Here is a 15,160-nt window from a genome sequence, read left to right as displayed (position 1 = left end):
TTTTAACTGATTATTTCATGAAACATTCATTTTGAGCATTTATAATGTAAAATTAATTGTATTTGGGAGGATTAAAAAAATAAGACATACTCTAGTAAGAGAGATAAGTGAGAGATACAAGTTCTCACTCTTTAATGTTTTCTATTTCTGAGGTTGAGGTGTGTTATGAAGTTACTATTCCATCTTTCCTTCCTTTCAAAGCTTTTGTTGAGAAATTGTGCTTTCTTCCCTCATTTCTTCATCACCCACTTGCCATCCAGTTCTTTTAACTTCTCTTATCCTGATCACTTTTCTGAAAGTACTGAAATAACTTTTTTCAAAGTCACCAATGACCTCATCACCAAAATATAAAGGTTTTTTTCTCAGCTTTTGGAATTTTTAGCATTACCGTTTCCTAGATAATTTCTTCTGCCTGGATTTCCAAGATAGTAAATTCTACTAATTTTCTTCCTGAAAGATTGCATAAGCTGATAGATGTAAGTTGTCAGAGGGTGAAGATCCAAAGCAGTCAGTTTCCCCCCCAAAATAAACAAATAATCAAATAGAAATGCTAAAGGAAACAGAAAATAACTAAAAAAACCCCACAAAAATAAAAATCAAGCAAAAATATAAATATACAAAGAGAATATATTGATACAAATAAAAATACTATAGATTGATGAATATAATAAAAATAATGGTTATGGGAAAAGGAACCATTCAAGTTCCTGAGAGCTGTTTTCAGGTGGATAAGTGACATTCACAGAAATTAAGCAAAATTTGGCAATGCTTAGAAAATTAGGAGATCAAACAAAAGAAGAATCTAAAGAAAGTAGAAAATCAGAAGAAAGGAAATTAGAGTTAAAAGATGCAAAAATCCCAGAGAATTCATGAAGATGATGGTTGGTATGCTGCCAACAGAATTTAAAAATATGTAGAAGTAACCAGCTAGAAATAGAGGTTCCAAAAATCACCAAAACGGTTGGAGGAGCAGCTAAGGTGGCTCAGTAGTTTGAAAGCCAGGCCTAGGGATGGGAGGTCTTAGGTTCAAATCTGGCCTCAGATAGTTCTTAGCTGTGTGACCTTGGGCAAGTCACTTAACTATCATTGCCTAGCCTTTTCCATCTTCTGCTGGGGAACCAATATACAGTGTTGACTCTAAGATGGAAGGTATGAATTAAAAAAAATTATTGTTTAGAAATGCAAAAACCCAAGTGAATCATTAGGAAATTATGACACTACAATCTCAGGATCAAATATATGTCAAAGAACTTTGAAAACGAAGAAAATTTGGACACTACATTTTTAGAAAATTTCAAAGGTAGCATTTTCCCAAGAGGACCAAAGATATTGTAATACAAGTTACGGAATTAAAAAGCATGCATGAACATGAATCCCAAATTATCCACTTAACAAAAACTCAGTATGCTTTATGAAGATAGAAGGTAAATAATTGAGAAGCAAAGAAAATTCGAAAAGTTTATAGAGATACTCTTCATTTTAAAAATGTCTTCTCAAGAACAAACAAACCAAACCTCCTGTTCCATATGAAAAGTATTTAAAATCATTGCTAACATGATATGAGAGTTCTTACTCTGCATATTGTAAGAATGTTTGAGTTAACAAAATCGATAAACAGCAAACAATGCAATTAAAAACAAGCCCTCTAAAATGGCAATGAGGCTAGATGGATTTGAAAGTGAACATTACCAAATAAAGTTCAAAATCCCTACTTTGACATTCAAGGTCCTCTTAAATCTAGCCATCTTAAAAGCATTTAATATTTCATGAGACGATACTAGTTATAATGCTCATTATATAAGATATGTGCTCCAAAACTTTAGGTAGAAAGTATAAGACTTTAGGGCTATGGTATGAGACTTTTAAACTTTATTAGTTCAAAACCATTTTAAGATTTTTAGGATATGCTGTATGGTAGATACTTCACTTCCATTCAAATTGAAGCTGATAAATAGGCATAATATTTGATAAATAAATACCATAGACACTACAGAAAATGATAAAGGAATTCAGAAAGGGGGATATTGCTTTTGTTTTCTAAAAGTTTTCTTCCTTTCAAATCCTCCATTACTATCCTCCTCCATCACCATTCTTGATTTCATTTACTCCTAAATTTGTTGTTATATGACAACAATCTAATCTCACTTTTCAATTTCTCCTATTCTTGACTCTATTGCCTGTTTACAGATATGCTTTTGTTTATAAATATACTCTGGTCTTCCTTATCCTGGTTTTTCCTTCTCCTTGCCTTTAAAACCAACATCTGAACAGAGTAATTTATACTACTGTCTGTCCTTTTTGTTTGTTTTTTTTTTACCATCTAATTTACTGTTTAACCTTTTACAAGTTACTTTTCTACCCATCTACGAAAACAGCTTTTTCAAAAATGATCATGTAATGCCTATTTGTCAGATTTAATGGTCTTATTCTCATTTCTCTTGTCCATTGTAATATCTGATGTAGTCACTTCTCAGTTTTAAAAATTCTGTCTTTTATTCCTCCTCCTGAAACTGTGTTCTGGTTCTGTTCTTACTTCCCTGCTAATTCCTGCCTCCACAGGCTTCTCTTTCCTTTTCCATCATGCAGATTATCAAGGTAATTGCTTAGCAGGGTTCTAGTCTCAATTTTCTTTTCTTCTCTCTAATGGTCTTGCTAATCTTATCTATTTAACTGCTTCAATTCCTAGCTCTAAATAGGTGATGTCTAAAACTATAACTCTAGTTTCAAACTCTCTCATAGTCCAAGTTTAGATTTCTAACTTTCTGCTGGATATCTCCAGCTGGATATCAATCTATTAATTTTCCAAGAAGGTTGGAACTGGGAAGTATTTGGAATGTCATATGGCATGTTACAAATATCCAATGTTTTAATAATTTTATCCTGTTTTTACTAGTCAAAGTAAAGTCATATTTAACCATGAAAACACCCATAATTTATGATACAAACTAGTATAGGAAAAGTTTCAAATGAGTGGTACAAACAATAATTGCTGTTGATGTTCAGAAGAGGTCCAGGATAATTTCAGGTAACTTTAAAGAAGAGGAGGATCTTGAAAGATGAATAGAATCCAAAAAGACAGAAAAGGTACACAAATGTGATGATATCATCTTGCTGTGGCAAAGAATTGATATAAGAAAGTAGGAAATAAGGTTGAATAGGGCATTGAGTGCCAGAATAAAGGAGCCTGGGTTTTAGTAGGAGCTCTTGAATATGTTCAGGAAGGAAGGAGAGAGACATGATAAAAGGATTATTTCAGGAAGATGTCTGTAATAGTGTGCAGGACAGATTTGAGGGAGAAGAGTCAGGGGAATCAGTTAAGTAACTATTCCATATGCATATATGTCTTTACAGTGACAGTGTAAGTTTCTAGAGTCTTTAGTACTTGGGGCACTGATTATCCACATAGTAAGTGCTTGATGAATGAATAATGATTTGACAAATGAATGTTGCATAATTTAGGACTTCAGAGACCCATAACTTCATTATGGGTTTCCTCATAACCAATGTAGAATTAGTCTTAGAGATACTATGACTAAAATATTCATTACTCTACAGCATCCCAGCAATGAGCCTCTTAGACTTTAGCTGGACTGGTCCTCAGGCAACATATACATGCATTATGACCAGACTCTTTCAAAACCAAAATTTTGAGGAGGTTTCTCTGAACTTTTGAAGGCACAGAAAATTTCTATGAGCAGTAATAACCTTGCCAAGGACATTTTCATGTGAAAGACACTGTTGGCACTTAATAAGACATCAAAGAAACAAATGAAAATTTCCAGTGAAAGGAGAAACTCTTGGAAGAGTATTATTGTGAGAAACATAATATAAATAATGGTGACAAATTATCTTAACTCAAAGTTTAGAAACATAATCTAGGTTAGAGAACATCATTTAAAACACTCTATAATCAGTGTGATCTTTCTTGTTTATAGTGTTCTCCAAAAGGAAATTCCACATCAGTCAGTCAATAATCATTAATGTATTATCTACTTACCTCCAGGCTCAGAGCTGGGGATACAAGAGGGGCAAAAGAACTTTGGGAGTGTGGAGATGATGTTTTCTTACATTTTCTTTCATCTTTAAATTATAGTTTCTTAATGCATGGTAACAGAATTGCAATTAATCATAGAAACAGATCAAATTTTCCTCCTTTAACATCTATGGGTTCTTATTTTTTTATTGGGAAGGAATTTTAAATTCCTTAACGTCCTTGGTGCAATCAAATTTGCTTTCATTTTGAAGGGAAATAGAAACTTTCTCTTGTGTGTCATTGAACATTCATTAAATTTTTTTCTCTCTGTAAATTAGATATTATTATAATAACACTTAAACAGCTGTTATTTCAGGAACATCATGAAATTAGATGACTTATATAAAAAACACTGAGCTTGGAATGAAGATGTTTTGAAGATCCATTATTTATATCTTTTAATAGGGCATTTTCCTTCTTAATTGAGGCTCAGAAGGAGCAAGATATTAAGACTAGGCATTAGTGAGAACTGCAGAAAAACCTTGCTCATAGAAGTGCCAAGTCTCTTCTAAGAATGTTTTGTGTTTTTCTGAATCGCTAAGGTCAAAAGAGCCATGTGGATAACATGGAGAAAGTTCAAAGGAAAGCAACAAAGACAATTAAAGTGTTAGAAATAGGGCCAATTAGGAGAGATAGGAAGAGAAATTTCCTGGGAATTGTGGTTTTTGACATTAAGAATAATTTCTGAGAAATTCTTCTGATCCATCTTAATTCTTGTGCCTTTCTTTGTTTATTACCCCCAATTTTTCTGCATCTGAATGTTGACTCATCAGAATGTGATCTTCATAAAACTGAGACCATTTTCTGCCTTTCTTTGTATCTCCAGCTCTGAGTCTGGTAGATAATTGGCACTAATTAAATGTTTGTTGACTGACCGGTGTAGAATTTCTTTCCCTAGAGAACATTATAAACAACATAGATTGCCGTGATTATAGAATGGTTTAAATTATAGTGTCTAACCTCCATTAAGGTTCTAATGTCTTTAATCTGTCAAAGTTCATCGTTATCACCTGTGACAATAATGGCAAACTTTGAAGCCCATGTGGTTTGAGCTTTATAAACAGCTAGAGAGATAATAGGTAGGAGGTTATGGAAGGCAATTTAGCAGTCTAAAAGCAATGATTGCTGTATACAACATATCTTCAGGGCAGGGCAAGTTTGAAAGGCAAATGACAGCAAGACTCTTATAAACTAAATCATACATATCAATTGGTAGAGAAAAGATCACAGTACCACAGGGTGTTACAGCTGAGAAAGGCTCAGAAACAATTTGAATTCATAGAAGTATCAGGTCAATAATAAGCATTTATTAAGTTCTGGAGCAGAGAGACATTTTGTTTTTGAGCAAAGATATTTGACATCTTGATAGGCAAAGATGATTCAGAGCTTCAGATAATAAGGTCTGATATGAATAGTTGTAAAACTAAAGGCTTAATCTGTATGTGATACAGAAAAGTCTGGTGCTCATACCCATACGTGAATACTGCAATTGTGAAAATACATGAAAAGTGTACTCTGTCAGTAAGATTAAAATATATGCAAGAGTTAAATTGAATTACGGTAGAAAATGTATGTGTCCATATGTTAGCTAGGGCACATACAGTTTACATACTCTCAATAACTCTGGGACGTAGATGTTATATATTATTTCCATTATATAGTTTAGGAAACTGATATAGGGAGAGGTTCAGTGACTTGCTCAGAGTCACATAGCTAGGCAGTGTCTGGGGAAGGATTTGAATTTTGGTCCTCCTGACTTCAGGCTCAGCACTATTGATTATGTACTTAGCTGTCAATGTAAAAGTCACTTGTACAGTGCAGTACAGATCTTTCCAAACTTTTCCTCAACTTTTTCCCCCCTAGAAATGGAAATATTTGTACCACCTACTCGGAATGAATAAATACTCCTAGTACTTTAAAATATATAGGATTTTTAATAATAAATCAAAAGAGGGAAAAGAAAAAAGGTTCTTTCAGTCAAGTGAGCAGAGCAAAGAGAGCCAGAGACTCGTGCCTACAGCACCTTACCAAAAAAAGAGCCCTGCAGCGTGGGTCTCAGCCAAATTTATTTGTGTGTGTGTGTATAATAAATGTGTATGTATATGTATGTATGTATGTATGTGCCTATATCTATATCTATGTATTATCCATATCCAAAGTGATTTCCCTTCCAACTTCTTAACTAAAGGTAGTTTACATGGGATTATAAATGTAGAACTGGAAAACATTGAGAGAGATAATTTAGGCCAACTCCCCCTTTTATTATAGATGAGGAAATTGGGACCCAGGGGGATTATGTGATTTGCCCAAGGTCCCTGATGGATGAGCATCATTTGAGCAGGATTTGAACCCGAGTTCAACCCCAGAGCCAGTGCTCTTTCCTTTATCATTTTACCTCTCTGCATATTTTCTGATGCTCAGAACATTCCATTAATGATGAACAAATAATCATAATTATTTGGTTTCCACTTTTCCTTCCCCTCAGCCTTCGGCCCATCCCTCTCTCTTACCAATGTTGAGGAGGAAATTGGAAAAATTTTATTCACATAATTTTCCTCCTTATTGTTTCCTCCTTATAAGTTTGACCTTATTGTCATCAGTAGTAACCAGAGCTCCTGTAAAGGCTTCTTAAGAGAAGTGGAAGAGTCATGAATGACCCTGTTGCCTGCAATAAAAAGTACTTAGCCACTGTTCACACCTGGGAGGATTTATGTACCTCACTAGCTTCGGCATTTTCTGCCATCCACAGAGGCATCTGGGAACAATTACCTGTATGATTTTTTACTTCCCCAATCTACTTAGTAAAATGACTCCTCAAAAAGTTGGAAGGATATGCTGGTAAATATAGAACTAAAAGATTTAAAAAATCTGACTTTTATGTATTTCAGGCAAATCCCATCTCAATATGGCACTAACATTCTTTTCAACTAATTCCACATTTCTACCCTTTAAAAGACCAAGTCTTTTGGCAAAAAATGAATAAATCCATTATCCCTTTTCCCTATAATTTTCTAGGGCAATAAATGGCAAACTCTGAGATACATGTTGTTAAACTGGCACATCAAGCATTCCCCTGCACAGCAATATGACTTATGCCAAGACAGCTGGAAAAGACTAACTCCCCCTTAGGAGTCTATGTATGAATAATGACTATGTGTCAAATGTATGTTTTGGCCTTTGGACAGAAAGTAAGGTAAAAAGGACATATGTGATACCCAGAGGAATCACGCATTGCCATTGAGAGGGGTGGTGGGGGGCAGAGAAAAAGAAAATGATCTTTGTTTCTAATGAATAATGTTTGAAAATGACCAAATTAAAAAAAAAAGAAAGTAAGGTAAAGAAGAAATATTTGGAAGAATAATCCTAATTTATGATCTTGTTTCAGCCCTCCTTTCTCCAGGAAACCTCTGTTCATTTTATCCTACAATGAAATCTCCCTCTTCCTCTTTCTTCTACCACATTGTCATATATTCATTTTGGGGCACAAAACCCAAACATGTACAACCTTGTTTTTATCATGGCTTTTATACGTGTGTATTATCTCATTAGAGTAGCTAAGTGGTCCTTGGCAAAACTAATTAACTTCTGTCTTCGTCAGTTTCCTCATCTGTAAAATGGAGATAATAATGGCCCCTACCTCTCAGGGTTGTTGTAATGATCAAAAGACATAAAACTTTAAAGCATTATTTAAATGCACCCTATTGGTAGCTAGGTGGCACAGTGGATAAAGCACTAGATCTGGAGTCAGGGAGACCTGAGTTCAAATACAGCTTTAGACTCTTAACTCTGTGATCCTGAGCAAGTCACTTAAACCTTTTTTCTCATCTGTGAAATAACATGGAGAAGGAAATGGCAAATCATTCCAATATCTCTGCCAACAAAATCCCAAATGAGGTCATGAATAGTTGGACACAACTGAAAAATGACCAAACAACAAAAATAATCTCCCCAATGTGATTACAAGATTTTTGAGTATACATATTATATCTCTCTGCAGCCTCCACAGCACCTACTATACTATACTATATTCATGTAGCAGCAGAGGTTTAGAGCTGGAAGCAACCTCAGAGGCCATCTAGTCAAATCTCATTTTACTGATGAGAAAATGGGACTTAGACTATAATGAGCACCTACTCCATACTTTTTAAATTGATTTAAGGTAGAACAAGGAAACTAGAGTAAATTAGCAGGCTCTAGTTGGAGGATTTCATTAATAATCTTATCACTTATCCAGGGTGAAGGATAATTCACATTTATATATACTTTCTTCCCAACAGCTTTCCCTAAGGGAGATAAGGCAAGCCTTATATTCCCATTTCATAGATTAAGAAACAGACTCACAGAGCTAATTGATTTGCCCATGGTTCCATATACAATAAATATTGGAGCTAAGTTTTTTAATCTCAAGATCTCATAGTATTTTGATTTATATTATGTCTTAGAAAGTTCATTTGAGCATTGACTTAAAATCAGGAAAGAGCTTAATAGGAGCTTGGATTTGATATCTTTTTTTTTCCTATTCAACTTTAAAAAAATAAACAAGGATGTTGGGGAAAGTGAGTAGGGATATTAGTGAGCAGAAAGAATGGAGAGTGACTGAGTAACAAAGATCTGAATCATTCATTTATTTCTTTGGAATTCTAGCTAGGCTTAAAGCATCTATGAAGGAGAGTAGCCATGTTTCCTAGAACTTGGTTCTGTTCCTGGCATGAATGCCATGGTGGGCACTGCTAGTCCATGAGATTAAACAAAAAATCTACAATTGCTAATTACTATAATGTGCTTGGATTATAAATATTTATTTCCTGTATCTATCAACTTTGACTTTCTAAAAAACATTATAGTTTTGAGAGACTGATTATATCAAGACTGATGGTCTAAAAAAAGGTAATGTTAGAATTCAGAGACTGTTATTGTACATTTACCTACCAATTTGTCTAAAAGCTTTTCATCTGGTGTATGTGTGTATCTGTCATTTTTTTTGTTTTAGACAGGCAGCCTTTGTAGACAAGAGCAAATTCACCATGTAAAATGAAAGTAGTTGAATTCTGGAAGAAAAGAATAGGAAATGTTCAAAAAAGAAAGAAAAAGACAAAGGCATGATTGGCTTTGGGAAAGGAATTGAAGCATGGGTAAAAAAAGACAGACCATGGTTATCTAGTTTCTGAATACAGTGTGGTCCATGTGTAGACAGTTTCTATTTTATATAAAGTGGTCCTTTTCTCATTTTATTAACAGAAAACAGATCTTTTTTCTATATAATGCCATATCTCATTCTGGGAGCAACTACAAAGGCAGATGTCTTCTTGGCACATAGAGAGTTTTGGTTTCTAATTTTTTTTCTTTTTTTTTCCCTTCTAACACAATGGAAGATAGTAACGTGAAATTCAAATTCTCACATAACTATCACCAAAAGAATCCTAATAAATGTATAGATCCTAATTATAAATACTAAGAAATCATATATTTTAGGAGTTGGTGATATTTTTTAGCCATGACACAGGTGAAAAACCTTTATAGTTTCTGGCTAGTGAGTTCACCTACCAACTTTTCTAGGATACTCTGTTGCTTCAAGTTCATGACCCAAATATATTCAAGTTTAATTTGATAGGTCAATGCAAGTATTAAGTTGAAAGGAACTCCAGATTTGCATTTCTCAAGTAATTTTATGATTGCCCACCCAGTGACGTATGAGATTGCTATAGAAAAAACAAATCTAATCATGAAATTGTGACCTCAAGAGCACTGAAATCACCTCACCAAAATCACAGTGAATGGAATGGAATTTGAATCCTGGTTATTTGGTTGTATGCTATCCTGGTTCAGGTTTCCTGAATTTATATTTGTGGTCCTAAATCTATCCACCACTTTAGAAGTGGAAAAAGCCCTAGGAACCACTTAGCATACATTTTACTCTTGTCCCACAAGAAAGGGAACCTCAATATGGTGTCACTTTTATGAGGCATTAGGTGGTCTGGTTTCAGTTACATATTCAAAGTATTAATCCGTGCCAAAAACAATACATAGATAAAATACTCTGGGTCCAAAATATATCTGAACTACAAAGGAAGTAAACAGCTCTGTGGCATTGAATAGAGTGGTTAATGTGTGAGAAGGTATGGTTAGCAAATCATAATCTTATCATGGCTTAAAACAATGAGACCATTGCAGAGTGTCTCCTTTTCCTTTCCTTTCTTATTTGGCTGACTTCTACTTTAGTAGTGGCTTTGTTCTTTAGTGCCTTAGTACTTGTGAATTCACCTATTTTGCCTGTCTGAAATTATTTATCTGATCAATCTTCAGCTTGCCATTACTCTGTCCTGGTCCCCGACTTGACCTGTCACAATGTTGCTCACCAAACTTTTATTGAAAGCCAACCGTGTAGAGAGCAGTGCTAGAGTTACTAGTGGAGATACCAAATTTATATCAGATACAGTCCTTGCCCTTATGGAGTTGGGAATTGACAGACTTAGGAGAAGGAAGAGGGCTAAACAAGTTATGTATACTAAATAATATTCCATAGGTGTGTAACTCCATGCATGCCTCATGTGATGGCCTCTTCTATATATGCATTAAGGAAATGAAGAAAAAAAGTACTGTGGAGGATTTCTTGGCGAAGAGAGCAGTTGAACTGGCCTTGGAATGATAAGAAGGAATTTAAAAGGTGAAGAGCAAGAAATAAAGCATGCCAGGCATAGGAAATGAAGCAAGTAAAGGGATGGAGGCATGAGAGTATAAGGTATGTTAGGGAGAGAGCAAATAGTCCAGTTCGTCTGATCTGTAGAACACATGGAAGAGACTTAGTGTGAAAAAAGACTGCTACCAGGTGGTGAATACCAAGCATGAGTTTGATCTTTACTAAGGAGGCAATAACAAGTCACTGAAGATTTTAGGTAAAGAAAAAGCATCTTCGTGCAAGAAAGATTACTCTGGCAGCAATAGGAAGAACAAATTGGACGGGGGAGAACATGAATGTGTGGAACACCAGCTAGGAGCCCATTATCTAGGTGGGTGGTCATAAGGGCTGGCACTAGAGTAGTGTCAGTGGGAATAGAGATATGGTTTGTGTTCATTTGCAACATATTTTGCCCACAGACAATAAAGGACTGAGATGCTGCCATATGAGCTGGAGGTGGCAAAGCTTTGAGGTCAGGATGCTTGTTCTCCACTCTTTCTAATGTTTACTCCCTTTCTTCTTGTTCCTCATCTGCTGTCTAAAAAATGCTCAAATCCTTTAAAAACAAAAACCTCTTAAGTCTACTGTGCTGTCAGATATTCCCCTACATCTCTCCTCCCTTTCTTAGCTAAACTCCATTGAAGAGGCATCCATACTTGGTATTTCCATATCTTTCTCTCATTCTCCTCTAAATCCTTTGCAGTTTGGTTTCTGACCTTTTCACTTACCTGAAGCTGCTTTTGTCAAAGTTACCAATAATTTTTTATTTGCCACATCTAATGGCTTTTTCTCCCTCTTTGTTTACCTCTCTGAAACACTAGAGTTCCATTAAATACCTCCTTCCTGATAGTGTCTCCTTGGTAGCTTCTCATGCCTCTGCTCTCTCTGGGTTCTCCTGCTACCTGCCTGAGTGATGATCTTCTCATTCTTCTTTATCACATCTTTCTTCATGTTATACCTAACAACTATCAGTGTTCTCCAAGGTTGTATCCTAGACCTCCTCTTTTCTCTCTATTGGATTGAATGACTCTGATCCAATCAGCTCCCATGAGTTCAATTCAGCTTTGTAAAGAAGATTCTTAAATATACATACCCAGCCCTCACTTCTTTCCTGAACTGGAGTCCTCCATCACCTATGAGATATTTAGAATCAATAATGACGCAGGCAACTTGAACCCAACATATCCAGAATAGAACCCACTCTGTTGACAAATTTTGGAATTCTGTCTCCAGAGTATTTCTTGTCTGTATCTCCTCTCTGGACATCCAGCCACCATTCAATTCAGGACCTCCATAACTTTTGCCTCTACTATTATAGCAGCCTCCTAATGGGTCTCTTTGCCTCATCTCACCCTACTCAATCATATCAAAATACTTTTTTTCTATAGTATAGATCTTCCTTTTCCTTCCACCCCATCTCAAATGGCCTTCAGTAGCTCTCTATTCTAGTATCAAAGAAGAACCCCCTCCCAACTCCGCCACCTTCCCTGTCTTTTAAAGTTCTTTACAATTAGGCACCTTGCTAAGTAACATCATGGATAGAGTGCTGGACCTGGAGTTAAGAAGACCTGAGTTCAAATTCAGATTCTGCCACTTACTGTATGACACTGGGCAAATCATTTCATTTCTTTCTGCCTTAGTTTCTTTCCACAGTTATTGTGAGAATAAAATAAGGTAAAAGTTGTAAAGTTTTACAAACCTTAAAGCACTACATAAATGCTAGCTGTTATTATCAATCTTTTTACTTCTTCTACAGGCCAATCATGCTGGTTTTGTTGTTGTTCAGTTGTTTTTCAGTTATGTCTGACTCTTTTGGGGTTTTCTTGGCCAAGATATTGGATTGGTTGGCCATTTTCTTCTTCAGCTCATTTTGCAGGTGAGGAAACTGCGGCAAACAGGATTAAGTGACTTGCCTAGATATGAACTCAGAAAGAGGGATCTTCCTGATTCCAGGGCCAGTGCTCTATCCATTGTTCAACCCAGCTGTTCCCATACTGGTTTACTTACTGTACTTAAGTACAGACTTATGTCTCAGAGAGTTGCCTGAAGTAGAGAAGTTAGATTTGTGGCTCCCAAGGAGGGCTTTGGTTCCTTTGGCCTGAGCCAGATGAAAGTGTAATTGGGAAATGTTTAACAAAATAATTAAAAATACAGTGTAACATAGATGGTGTTAATTTGTGGCTTTCTAAATCACAATGCAACTGTTTCTGTTTCTATTTGAATTTGACACCATTGTCCTAGACCCTTAGGAGTTTAAGTGACTCACCTAGGGTCACAGAGTCAGTCGGAACTTCAACCTGAGCCTTCCTTCCTTGGAAATCAGCTCTCTCTCCACTACCTCACTGTGGCTGTGGCTAGGGACAGAGCAGATGCCTATTCAGTGCTTGCTGATTGATGGCTAGATTGTTGGACTGTACTTGTACCTTCACTTGTCCTGCCCCTGGTGGATCCTCTGTTCCTGCAGGAGTCCCAAGGATAGCCCCAGGGCAGGAGCTGACTTCCCATTGCACCCATGATGGAAAAGATTCTGGCATGTCAACATATCTGTACTTGTACCGTTTCTCATTTGCTGAAGTTTTTCTTAGTTCAGTGCCTCTTAGATTCACAGTGTGTAGGGGCAGTGAGGTGGCACAGTGGATAGAGCACTGGGCCTGGAGTCAGGAAGACCTGGGGTCAAGTCTTTCCTCAGACACTTTCCAGCTGTGTGGTCCTGGACAAATCATTTGACCTCATTTGCCTAGTCCTTGCCCTTCTGTCTTAAGAGTTAATACTAACACAGAAAATAAAGGTTAAAAAAAAAGGGAATCACAGTATGTTGTAGCTACTAGGGAAACTGTAACTCTTTTAGTTTAATCTCTTTAGTTTACAGATAAGGAAACTGGGACCTAGAGAAGAGAAATGATTTTTCCCAAAGCCATACAGCTAGTAAATGGCAGAACCAGAATCTGAACCCATTTCTCATGACATTACTGCAGTTACTGCATTGCTAAAATAATTCTGGTCCACAGGGGGCCTGCCAGCACTGGCAGTACTATCTCTTGCTCCTTAAATATTCCTGTGGAATGTGCCATTATTTGCCTGCTTCCTTGTTTCTATGGAGCTCCTGAATTCCCCTAATTGTAATGCATTCCCAGGTGCATCTTTTGGTTAGGACTAATCATTCCTGAGATTAAACCACTGCAGGCTTGGGGAGGAGAGCGCTGTGAGCTCATCATGGACATCACGTGGTCTCCTTTATTCCAGTCATTTTAGGTGTCAACCTTGTGAAATCTGGACATTGTGTAGAACTTTAAGGAAGGTCAAGGTTTATTCACAATTGCCATAAGCACAGGTACACCAAAGGCAGATACCACTTTTTCTGGAATCCTAAAAGCCTTAGAATCTATTCAGCACCATAGACGAGGCCACCCTGAGTAGTCAGTGCATCACTATCCTAGTCCTAGGAGCCTTGTCACTAGTAGGCTGGTGACAATTAATGGGGCCCAACACTTTGGAGCTTCAGGAATTCCTAGAGAAATGGAAATACTCATGAGATTCTCTACCTGCCAAGCTGGGGTTCTAATGTAATTCATAAAAATAGGGGAAATTTTGTTCCTGACCTAACTTTGGGGCCTTAACACCATAACTATTCTTGCTCTTGATAACTGAGCTAGACAAACTGACCCAACTGAAAATAGTTACTAAGTTTTTTTTTCAGTTGTTTTAGAAATGCCAAGCTCTTTGCAACCCCATTTGGAAGTTTCTTGGCCAAGATATTGGAGTGGTTTGTCATTTCCTTCGCCAGCTCATTTGAAAGATGGGGAAATTGAGACAAACAGGCTTAAGTGGCTTTCACAGGGTTACACAGCTAGTAAGTGTGAGACCAGATTTAAGTTGACAAAGACGAGTCTTTTTGCCCCCAGCCTTGCTGTCCTTACTCAGTTGGACTACAACTTTATTCACGCAAGAGTGGGGAACAAATTGGAACACAGCCTATGCCAAGAAGGGACAATTTCAGTGAAGGATTATGCTTTATAGGGTACTTAAGTCCTCATCAAATTTCAGTGGCTCCTAAATTCCATTTTTTAAGGACTTGGGGAATAATATATGGAAGCCTTGAAGCCCTATATATAACATAAGCTATCATTATTATTACCTGCTGGTGGTGATCTGTATAGATAAATGTTTCTAAGTACTCTTGGGATTCTGATCAGCACAACTGTTTGGTCCAAAATATTCTCAACACCACCAATGCCAATTCCAGCCATTCAGCAAGTTAGAGAAACACCAGGTGTTGGAGAGAGGAAATGGAAATTTGGAGCCAAGACAGAGACCGACAAGAAGAATAGATGAACTCACGACAGTTAGAGCCCATGTTAAAATGTGGTACCCCATGTTGATAAAAAATGTGATGATTGCTGAGGTTGGCAAGGCCCAATCATTGCTTCCTCCTGACTTTTTTCACCCTGATC

The 15,160-nt window shown here is 36.6% G+C and overlaps 2 protein-coding genes across 5 annotated transcripts in view; one reads left to right on the top strand and one right to left on the bottom strand.

Moving 5' to 3' along the window:
- FBXL13 (F-box and leucine rich repeat protein 13) overlaps nucleotides 1–15,160 on the top strand; it is a 333,413-nt gene that overhangs the window by 120,134 nt on the left and 198,119 nt on the right. The gene's annotated exons all lie outside the window — the stretch shown is intronic.
- LRRC17 (leucine rich repeat containing 17) overlaps nucleotides 1–15,160 on the bottom strand; it is a 51,643-nt gene that overhangs the window by 7,722 nt on the left and 28,761 nt on the right. The gene's annotated exons all lie outside the window — the stretch shown is intronic.

Source organism: Monodelphis domestica, chromosome 5 (genome assembly GCF_027887165.1).
Source record: "Monodelphis domestica isolate mMonDom1 chromosome 5, mMonDom1.pri, whole genome shotgun sequence".
NCBI lineage: Eukaryota > Metazoa > Chordata > Mammalia > Didelphimorphia > Didelphidae > Monodelphis > Monodelphis domestica.
The sequence above is the reverse complement of the archived record's forward strand: the minus strand, read 5'-3'. Positions and strand labels throughout refer to the sequence as shown.